At 42.4% G+C, this 8,900-nt stretch overlaps 1 long non-coding RNA gene across 1 annotated transcript; it reads left to right on the plus strand.

The window, feature by feature from the left end:
• The first annotated feature begins 923 nt into the window (after positions 1-923).
• LOC143961761 (uncharacterized) lies at positions 924-7,623 on the plus strand. Its single transcript, XR_013270548.1, has 2 exons — positions 924-1,443; positions 5,305-7,623. It is a non-coding gene; the product is annotated as an uncharacterized LOC143961761 (long non-coding RNA).
• Positions 7,624-8,900: the final 1,277 nt, after the last annotated feature.

The following is an 8,900-nucleotide window of genomic DNA, read 5'->3' on the forward strand; positions in this document are numbered from 1 at the left end:
CTCAAGTGACTAGCATTATAAAACAAATAACCGATACAAAGATCCCACTAGACGCAAAATGCTGTTTATTACACATTACTAACCTCTCGATGAAAAATTATAATAAATAGCTGACGAGATTCCTACTTACAGCCGCAAAAGGCGGTCGTACCTAGATACTGGAGAGATACTACGACCCCCTCAATCAAGGAATGGCTGGGAGAGGTACGTCATCTTCACAAAATGGAAGAGATTAGGGCTATAGCACACGAAAGCATAGACAAGTACACCGATACCTGGCAACCCTGGGTCATTTTTATATATTATTCTACATACGCCTCCCTGACACAAACCTGATGAGGGAGTGTCGCTGAGGACCCGGCCTGTCATTACCCTCTCTTTCTTTATAGACAACCACATCCTCTCTTTTTCCTTTTCATGGTGCCGGCCTTGAGAAAGGCGGCCACTTCTTATCTATCTTCTTTCACCACTTCCGGCTCTTTGATCACAATTCGCATGGTGTAACATCATCTGTATACTGTTAAAAATGAAAATATGCCTAATAAGGCTTTTGTAATGCTTTAATGTTTGTGTTTAGGTTTTATCTGTTACGCTATGAACGGCAATGTGCCTAACCCTTTTACAAGGGGATTTTTTCTATATATGGATGTGACTACTAGATTAATAGGATCTTTATTGATCCGCTCGAGCATTACATTGATGTCTGACTATGGAAAGTTATCTGACAGACGCTGATCGGCCACCACTGAAACCAAGATATCTAACAATGTGAGTCTGTAACTACTGTGGCTGAATTGTTGTCCAATCAGGCGGTTGCATCTGCAATTATTATGTTTTGTTACTATGTATTGTAACTGGATATTTCTTTAATAAACTCTAACTGTTAAAAATAAATAAATAAAATAAGAATAATAATAATTATAAGGGAATACTTATTAAGGTTACCAAAAGATATACTAGGTTAAAGGTCTAAGATAATATGCTTAGGCGTGCATTTCACTAAGTTCAGAATTAAGATGCAAGATGTTGACATATTAGGAAGCATCTGTCTGCGGTAAGAGGTACAAAGCTAAGATAGGACTGGTTACGCAAGAATATGGTCAGTCAGCAGATGTTGAAATGACGAAATAACTATCAGAAGACTGTATTTCACCTTTGACTTAGATAATGTCATGAGTTTAAGAAAAATGTCGATGTATGTATGAATTACCTGATTGGCTAAACCACAGGGCTGTCCTTTAGCTCAAACTAAATAAAACTGCTGTGTGTGCTTCAATATACACATTCATTATTCACGTACAATCCTGTGTATGTGTAATGTTTTGTCCACCGGTGAAAGGGACCTCCTCTCTTCCATCCTAGCCTAGGCTACCAGGGGTTACTTACAGAAGACGAGCAACCTAACAGTTTTGGTACCAGAAAAGTGGGGTCATCTTGCGGCAGGTAAGTCACTTTACTCCTTTTTGCCTAAAAGGTGAATGGTGTGAATACTTACTCTGTCCAGATGGCCGCTACGAACTTAGTTTAAATTTAAAAGAAGTAACTGTGCCTTCGCGGAGGACTAGGCTGGTCCCTCGGGAGGTTAAAAGGGCTCGCAAGGAATTTATAGGTTTAGGGGAGTCCGACTAGGTTGGTCTGACTTAAAACTATTGGTAATAGTATTTTTAACACGGGAAGTAGTAGATTACGCCCGTGACAAAGGGATTGGTGGAGTGGACGCCCATTTGATTTTTTTTTTTAAAAAAGTGCACTATAAATTGATAAATGTATTGCAATACGGTTATGTCATGTCTTAAAGTATATTAAGAATATGTCTGTTTCTCTCTAGGTACGTGTGTAAGTATATAGAGTATAAGTTTTAATATAGAGTATAAGGAAAATAATTGTTGTTGTTTAAATGAGTGCAGAGTATGAGGAGCCCTCTTGTAGTGACATAGCATCCGCCTGCCCCCATTGCACGTTAGGTCTACTCTTCCTAAGAATAGATGACAAGTGGATTTTACTGACCACCAGACCAGGGGGGTTCTCTTGCAGACTTGGTGTAAGAGGGGTATATCCCGCCACCAGGAAAGATTTACCCTTCATCGTATATTAAGGGTAAATCTTCATAGTTTTATATAAGTCCATCTGCCCCAAAAAAGATCAGGGATCCTACTCCCAGACCAGAGACCGGATTGTTGGACAAACCGGGTGTTATCACCTGTGTCCTGCCACTAGACACACACTGCCCAGACTACTAGATGGGGAATTCTGCAGCAACCCAAGCCATGGCCACCCCATCACCCTATGAATTTGTTAGTAATATGATCCCTGGCCCCCAGGTAGAACCATTTTGGACACAAGTCCGAGAAAGGTGTCAGCAATTGGGGATACATGACCCAGGGCCATATGGTCCTTGTACTGAGGAAGACTGGCAAGAAGTCAGTAAAATTTGTCAGGTACATAAGCATTCTTATCCTCCCTGCAAAGGGGCTGACCCACAATACATGAAGGATTGTTTCTGTGCATGGAACAAATGCCTTGGAAAATATAGGCAATTGTGGACAGCAAGGACATTGGAAATCCCAGTGCCCTTATAGGACTGGACAGATTAGAGCAAGAGGCAGAGGCAGGGGATTTAACCCCCAGACCCGCCCACAGTATCCCCGTTATCTGCCATACCAGAACCCTCGTCAACCACTACCCCAATATCCTACACAGCCACAAATAATGCACCAAGGGAAACTCTGTTGGTATTAATGGGACACCTGTCACCCATCCCATCACTCCACCACTGACTGTAGCCACTCCAGAAGGACAGAAATTATGTACCCAAACTTTTGCCGTCTTGTCCTCATGCCCTGTGCCCCTTATGGGACGGGACCTCTTGGCACAACTGTGTATTACCATTAAGTTTAATAAAGAAGGTTCCCTTACCGCTAGTTCACCATTATGTGACTTACATGGCCCTAAGCGACATGCACACAGAGGGTTCCCAAAAAGACATGCACACAGGAGTTTCTTTCTAATGATACCTTCCTCCCTTGACCATCACACAATTTGGGCAGAAAACAAAGGTAGTGTGGGCTTTATTAATTGCACACCATATGCACCCCAAATGCGGTCAGATGCAGGGATACAATATCAAAAACAGTATCCCCTACCCCCAGAGAAAGTCAAAGGCATCTCCCCTCAAATTAATGATTACATATCAAAAGGTATCCTGAAACCAATCATCAGTCCCTGGAACACGCCCATTTACCCCGTAAAAAAAGGCCAGTGGGGAGTGGAGACTTATACATACAAGACCTAAGGGCAGTAAACAAACAAGTGATTCCCCTCCCACCCCTAGTCTCAGACATCACTTTTATTTTCTCATGCATACCGGCAGACTCTCTATGCTACACAGTAATTGATTTAGCGAATGCTTTCTTTAGCATTCCCATTGCAGAGGAAGCCCAACCTATGTTTGCTTTCTCCTGGGCCGGGGGCCAACTAACCTGGCAAGGGTATGTAGACAGTCCAGCCGCCTTCTCTATGGTACTCAACGAGACTGTCAAGTCTTGGACTTCTGAGCGAGGGTCGGTACTAATACAGTATGTGGACGGCCTGCTCCTGTGCAGTCGAACTGCTGAAGATTGTGCGGTCGATTCAACATCACTGTTACAACACCTAGCTCACGCCGGGCATCTAGCCTCAAGGAAGAAAATACAATGGTGCCAGCCACAGGTAGAATACCTAGGGTGCATTCTAAAGGAAGGAACAAGGCTGGTGTCACCTAAACGTGCCGCAGCCCTACAAGCTCTCAGTCCGCCAAAAGACAAGGCCGCCCTACTCTCATTTTTGGGTGCAATTGTATATTGCTGCCAATGGATCCCTGACTGTTCTCACTATGATGGTATCCTACGAGAGGCTACTGGGTCAACCGCCCCTAAATTAATAGATTGGACTGAAGACAGACTACAAGCTTTTCAAGCTCTATTAAACAGTCTGTCAAATGCTCCCGCCCTGGGATTGGTAGACTATGGTAAAGCTTTTCAGCTGTACTGTGTAGTTTCAGGAAGCTCTTTTGCCGCCGTGCTAACACAACAACATGGATCAGGGTATCGCCCTGTCTCATATCTATCAAAAAAAAAAAAAAAAAACTCCCCATCCAAGTACAGGGAATGCCATTCTGTCTCCAAAATCTTGCTGCCTGTGCAATGGCTGTACAAGATGCAAACAAATTAGTGCTAGGTCACCCATTGACTCTCTATACCACTCATTCAGTCACGCATCTTATTCAGAACATGAATACCCAACATATGACCTCGCAAAGACTTAGTGGTTATGAGATAACACTGATGAACACTGATAACCTCACACTCAAATATGTGCCTGCCAGCAACCCCGCTGTGCGCCTTTTGCATTCCATGTTGCGTTTACCACATGACCCAGACATTATACATGACTGTTCGGAAAAGGTTGCTGCTATTACCAGTCCCAGACCGGATCTCACTGACACCCCTATCTCAGGTGCAGAGGATGTTTTCGTTGACGGTAGCTGCTCACGTCCCTCTGACTCCACCTTTTTAACCGGTTATGCAGTTGTTCAACTACCAGACATCGTACTGGAGGCAAAATCATTACCTCCTTCTTCAGCCCAGGTAGCAGAGTTAGAAGCCCTCACTAGGGCCTGCATTCTATTCACCGGTAAAGAGGTGAACGTCTACACAGACAGTAGATATTCTTTTGGAGTGGTGCATGATTTTGGTGTGATATGGGCCAATAGAGGTTTTAAAACAGCAGACAACAAAATAATTGCCAACTCCACACAGATTAGTGCTCTCCTCCAAGCCATTCTTCTTCCAAAAAAGGTAGCCATAATTAAAGTAAAGGCACACTCCTCTGACAGCAGTCGTGTTTCAAAAGGGAATGCTCTTGCTGACAGAGAAGCTAAAAGAGCTGCTGCCTTTTCCCCTAACCCACCTGCCCCCACAACAATGTTTTTCACGGAACACTTCGCAGCACCTAACTTTAAAACTGTCATAGCACAGATGCAATCAATGGCCACAGAAGATGATGTCCATTTTTGGACAAAGGAAGGATTGACCAAAGACCCTGAAGGTCTTTGGTCAAAAGAGGGGAAGATCCACATGCAAGAACAAAACTATCACCCTTTGAGGTCCTCATGGGAATCCCCGCAAACATAGAATTACCCCCATTAGACCAAGACACTGATATTGACATTTATTCCCAACAGGAAATGTACGTGAAAAAACCTGGTAAGTATGCTTCATGAAATGAACGAACAAGTTTCTGTCACCTTTTTCCCTCTTCCCACAGAACCAACGCATCCCTTCATCCCTGGGGATAAAGTGCTGATCAAACAATTAGCACAAAGAAAGAGTATCGGACCGGCTTTCTCAGGACCATGGAAGGTGGAAAAGGTATCCAGGACCGCAGTGTTAACAGACCTAGGAAACACCTGGATCCACGCCAGCCGTCTTAAAAAGTGTCCCCAGCTTCCCTCGACTCCAGAGCCCCTGGCAGTGACAGAGAGCAGCAACTTCCAAGAACAAGATCTACAAGAAGTTCAGAGAGGCATAGAACAAATTTCCCTGGAAGATCCCACACCCCCTCAAAAGGACAAAACAGAGCCAACAACTGCCGGGATGAGAAACGAAGAAGAAGAACAGAACTCTTAGATAACAAATAATCAGAACTTTAAAAAAACAAAGATGCTTTCTCCATCAGTGTCAGGGAAGGCTGTATGCCTTTGGGGTAGTCTGGTACTATTTGTATTCCTGCCCACATGGTTTATAGCCAACTGTATATATCATCCAGAAGACTTAGGTCTATTAAAAGGGATATGTGGACCACCTAAGATGAATAATACCCCCGGCCAAAGACATAGTAGAAGTATTGTACCCGTTAATGAGTCACCTAAGGGACTGACTAACAAGATGTTACTACTAAAATTCAAATATAGCTATGCTCAAAAATCTGGTTTTGAGAAATGCTGGATTTGCAGCAAGCTACATCCCAGTACAGCTAGAATCCCTCTCATGGCAGTCCCCTTGAATTTTACCCCCCTCCTTAATGGAACACCCCCTATCGTCCTAACGAATGTTACTAGGACCCTTCCAAATAAAACCCTCACTTTCCAAATTATAGGTAGAAGCCACTTCCCAGACTGGTGTTTCCGACTGGGAAACACCACAGATGGAGCCGAGGTTTGCAAACAAGCAAAACTTAACATTTCAATGACATCATTTAACAGTCCTTCTTTCTTCCATACTTCAGATCCCACCCTAAATGCCACCTTTTTAGACTTTCTTAGCTCCAGTACCAAGACTACAATACACCAATTAATGTCAATTCTGGTGCTCTCTGGCCTTTCTGATACTCTTAGGAACGTGTTCCATAAACGACCCCTAGCTCTAGGAAATACCATATATATATGCTGCGGCAAACTCTGTCACCCCTGGATCCCAACCAAACCCCAGGGGTGGTGTTACCTTGCAGCCCTGGTTCCTATCATGGGGGTATTAGGGGATAACAAGGGAAGTCACCTCCTTGAAGCCAGCATGCATCCTAGATATCCCCTTAGACACCGTAATAAACGAGAATTGTTTTTAGAAAAAGATATGGCCTGGGCATGGTTCCCTTCCTGGACAGGGTGGGGAATTGACCTAATGAAAAGATTAAATAATTACACTGGCATAATTGATGAGATTCTGGAGGAAAATTCTGATGACATAACCAAACTAAATCTAGAAACTAGGGCAATTAGGAAGCAACTAGAACTACATGAGTTGGCTATAGAAAGTATGAGTGCAGCCCTTACTGGCCTCTGTGAGACTACTGAGGATTATGAGTGCTGTACCTGGATTCATAATACCAGCATCGAAGTCCCAGACTACTATGACGTTATTGCCCAACACAGGGAAGAGGTAAATAAACTACAGAAAGAGGCAAGGAACATAGGAAAAAACTGGGATCCCTTCTCGAGCAGTTTTAGTTTTGGGGGATTAATATCTTGGCTCCGAAATGCTGCCATGACAATTGTCACTGTGATTCTCTTCATTCTATTTTTATATGCCTGTTATAAGATAATCAAATGTTTATGTAAAAAGGGAAACACGGTCGCTCCGAAGGATCTGAAACTCACTTCCATTGTTAAGGATCCAACGGTATGGTATAGAAACCAAGAGCACAAGGGTTCGGAGTATGAAGCCTGTGCTATTAAATTAGAAAAGGAATGATCATTATGTAAATCACAGAATGATCAAAGGAAGGATTATAAGGGAATACTTATTAAGGTTACCAAAAGATATACTAGGTTAAAGGTCTAAGATAATATGCTTAGGCGTGCATTTCACTAAGTTCAGAATTAAGATGCAAGATGTTGACATATTAGGAAGCATCTGTCTGCGGTAAGAGGTACAAAGCTAAGATAGGACTGGTTACGCAAGAATATGGTCAGTCAGCAGATGTTGAAATGACGAAATAACTATCAGAAGACTGTATTTCACCTTTGACTTAGATAATGTCATGAGTTTAAGAAAAATGTCGATGTATGTATGAATTACCTGATTGGCTAAACCACAGGGCTGTCCTTTAGCTCAAACTAAATAAAACTGCTGTGTGTGCTTCAATATACACATTCATTATTCACGTACAATCCTGTGTATGTGTAATGTTTTGTCCACCGGTGAAAGGGACCTCCTCTCTTCCATCCTAGCCTAGGCTACCAGGGGTTACTTACAGAAGACGAGCAACCTAACAATAATAATAATAATTTCATAAAGAATCTTTATTTCACATTAACATGTCATTTCCTAATTCTCCCCCATCACCAGGACACATTTAGAGATTATAATACACCATCACATGATACATTATATTAGGATCCATTATAAAAAGAGATCCCATAGAATTCTATTGGTGATCCATTCTATGGGGACACATTATATTGGGGACACATTCCAGTTCTAGTAATCATACATTATTATAGTGATATCATTATATTAGTGATAAATCCCATTATTTATTTCATTAGTAAATCTCGGGATCATTTCTTCATATATTTCCTCTGAGATTTTTCCATCGATTTTCATCTCTTTCTATTTGTAGATCTATTATTAATTTCTATTTCTTCACATAATAAAATAATCAATAGAATAAACTCATTGTAAATGTATTAATAATAAGGAATGAGACTTTCTACACATTATATTCCTATAGATAGATAGAGATTTGTTCTTAAAGGGCCAGTACACCTCTATCTGTACTTTTCACATTGAGTCCCTTGGTAGCCATTTCCCTATTATGACATCACAGCTCGGACACAGACAATAAGTCATATTACACTCTGGGCTCTCTCTCAGCTCCGGCACTCTATACAATTATTCACCGTCCCATCTCACTATACACAGTGCTCATGTATTGGGAGGAGCCATTCAAATGAATGCCCCGCCCCCTTCTGTAGATGACCCAAGAGCCGTACACACCCACTTATTCTTTCCTTTATTGTTCCTCCATCAAAGTCCTCACTAAGTCCCCAGTTTGAAGGATCATGTGACCTTCTCCCAGTATGCAGTGTTCAGGCCTGAGCGGCCAATCACAGAACTTACATACCGTCACATGATGGAGGAGTGATGTCATCAATCCTGTGTAAGCTCCGACATAACCCACCATGTATATTACATGGGTGAGGACTCAGGGCTCTGACATGGATTGATGGGGGGCTATAAAAGGGGGTAGAAGTGGGCCGGGGGGCTGTGACTGCCCTAAGTGAGCAAATGACAAAGAGACTTATTATGTAATTTGGAACCCTAAAGTAGCGTGACACATAAAGGGTCCCTAAGTCATATGACATACTTGGGGCCCCCAGGCAGTAATAGGACAAGAAAAAAAGGCCAACATGTGCCCCCCAT

This window comes from Lithobates pipiens, unplaced genomic scaffold (assembly GCF_037356315.1).
Source record: "Lithobates pipiens isolate NorthernLeopardFrog02 unplaced genomic scaffold, aLitPip1_a1.2 Scaffold_8, whole genome shotgun sequence".
Lineage (NCBI taxonomy): Eukaryota > Metazoa > Chordata > Amphibia > Anura > Ranidae > Lithobates > Lithobates pipiens.